This window comes from Nanorana parkeri, unplaced genomic scaffold (assembly GCF_000935625.1).
Source record: "Nanorana parkeri isolate BGI_ZX_2015 unplaced genomic scaffold, ASM93562v1 scaffold377, whole genome shotgun sequence".
Taxonomy (NCBI): domain Eukaryota; kingdom Metazoa; phylum Chordata; class Amphibia; order Anura; family Dicroglossidae; genus Nanorana; species Nanorana parkeri.
In genome coordinates, this window is record NW_017306645.1 from 1,135,823 (window position 1) to 1,137,999 (window position 2,177).

Genomic DNA, 2,177 nt, shown 5'->3' on the forward strand with positions numbered 1-2,177 from the left:
CCTGAGTTGTCAGCAAAATCCTTTTTCATAGAGGGAGAGAAGCAGAGGGAGATGGCGTGAGGAACAGGGGACAGAGAAATACAGGAATGGATACAAGACGACAGTGAGGAGAAGTGGGCTGGAGCGAGAGTAATAGGTAGTGAGGGAGGATGGAGAGTCTTACGTAGAACGATGCAGCTCAGCTCTATATCAAGCCAACATGGAATAAGCCCAGTGGTTGTCATGGAAACAGAGAAGGGACCCAGCCATCTCTTCATACTGCGGTATCTGTGGCCAGGAACAGAGGACATACACACTGACCTATATAAACTCATTTGTAATCATAGACATGGATAATACACCATGAGATGCATAGTGAAGCTAACTTATCGAACGTTATATGCTGTGTGCCAGGGGAGCAATACACGGAGATATCTCCTTATGACATCTTCTGTGTAAGGCTTTTGTTCTCCCTAGTCCTGCTTATGTGCTTGCATAAATACCAGTATTAATACATTTAAAAACAAAAAAATGTAGGCACAGAGCCTTATTTAGAACGTGGTTCGGTATTTTTGCCCAATGCTTGTTAAAAAAAACCCTGTACCGAGTTAAAAATTGAGAGTTTGTTTAAAAATAAGCAGCTGCTGAAATTATTAATATAACCAACAAACCTCTTTATTTACTATCCTTGTTGTAAAGGAACAATTGACATTCTAACAAGCTTTGAGTCCATCTCCTTGAAGCTGAAGTCCGGGCACAAAAATATTAATTTAATGTACACTCACCGGCGACTTTCTTAGGTACACCTTGCTAGTATCGGGTTAGACCCACTTTTGCCTTCAGAACTGCCTTAATTCTTCGTGGCATAGATTCAACAAGGTGTTTGGAAACATTCCTCAGAGATTTTGGTCCATATTGACATGATAGCATCACAGGGCCAAAGTGTGCCAAGAAAATATCTCCCAAACCATTAGACCACCACCAACAGCCTGAACCGTTGATACATGCAGGATGGATCCATGCTTTCATGTTGTTTATGCCAAATCCTGACCTTACCATCTGTATGTCGCAGCAAACATTGAGACTCATCAGACCAGGCAAGGTTTTTCTAATCTTCTGTTGTCCAATTTTGGTGAGCCTGTGCGGATTGTAGCCTCCGTTTCCTGTTGTTAGCTGACAGGAGTGGCACCCGGTGTGGTCTTCTGCTGCTGTAGCTCATCTGCTTCAAGGTTCAACTTGTGCGTTCAAAAATGGTATTCTGCATACCTTGGTTGTAACGAGTTTATTTGAGTTACTGTTGCCTTTCTATCGGACCAGTCTGCCCATTCTCCTCTGACATCAACAAGGCATTTTTGTCCACATGATTGCCCCTCCCTGGATATTTTCTCTTTTTCGGACCATTCTCTGTAAACCCGAGAGATGGTTGGGCGTGAAAATCCCAGTAGATCAGCAGCTTTTAAAATACTCAGACCAGCCCGTCTGGCCCCACAAACCATGCCACGTTCAAAGCCACTTAAATCCCCTTTCTTCCCCAATTTGATGCTCGGTTTGAACTTCAGCAAGTCGTCCTCACCACGTCTAGATGCCTAAATGTATTGAGTTGCTGCCATGTGATTGGCTGATTAACAATTTTTGTTTCCAAGCAATTGAACAGGTGTACTTAATAAAGTGGCTGGTGAGTGTATTCTTCAATAGCACAAAGGCTTTAAATCCACTGTGTGTGCTCCAAATGTCTCTGCAAACCCAGAATGACCTTGTAAAAGTAGCAGTGACAACATCACTATGCCGTACATAGCTTGTGCAGAGAGGAGAGCTGTGGGAGGGACCCAGCAGGCCCCACCCACTACAGGCAGCCTACAGAAAACTACAGGGGAGGGCGGAGACAAGACCAGTCACCCTGCACAAGGAGAGAGAGCAACAGTGACTGGTCTTTATTAAAGGAAGCTCCTGCACAGAGACATAATGTCACACAGGATTACTGCACACATCTGAAAGAAATGCACAAAGCACACCAACATTAAGTAATAATACACATGTATATAGAGAATATTTGCTTATCACGGAGTTCAGGTTTAAAGTGAAACTGCAATGCAGCTTCCTGCCTTGGTTCTGCTTATATTCAGACAAGTCATTTTAGTAATGTCTTCAGTCTCACAGCTGAGTGGGAGGATCTGCCTGCCAAACTGTGCATACTGCAT

General features: G+C 43.6%; 1 protein-coding gene across 1 annotated transcript in view; it reads right to left on the reverse strand.

Annotated features, from left to right (window-relative positions):
* The window catches only part of LOC108789110 (E3 ubiquitin-protein ligase RNF182-like), a 1,477-nt gene extending 1,386 nt beyond the window's left edge, over positions 1-91 (reverse strand). The window contains exon 1 of the mRNA XM_018559042.1: positions 1-91. The gene's annotated coding sequence lies outside the window, so the exon portion shown is untranslated.
* Between the last annotated feature and the right edge of the window lie 2,086 nt (positions 92-2,177).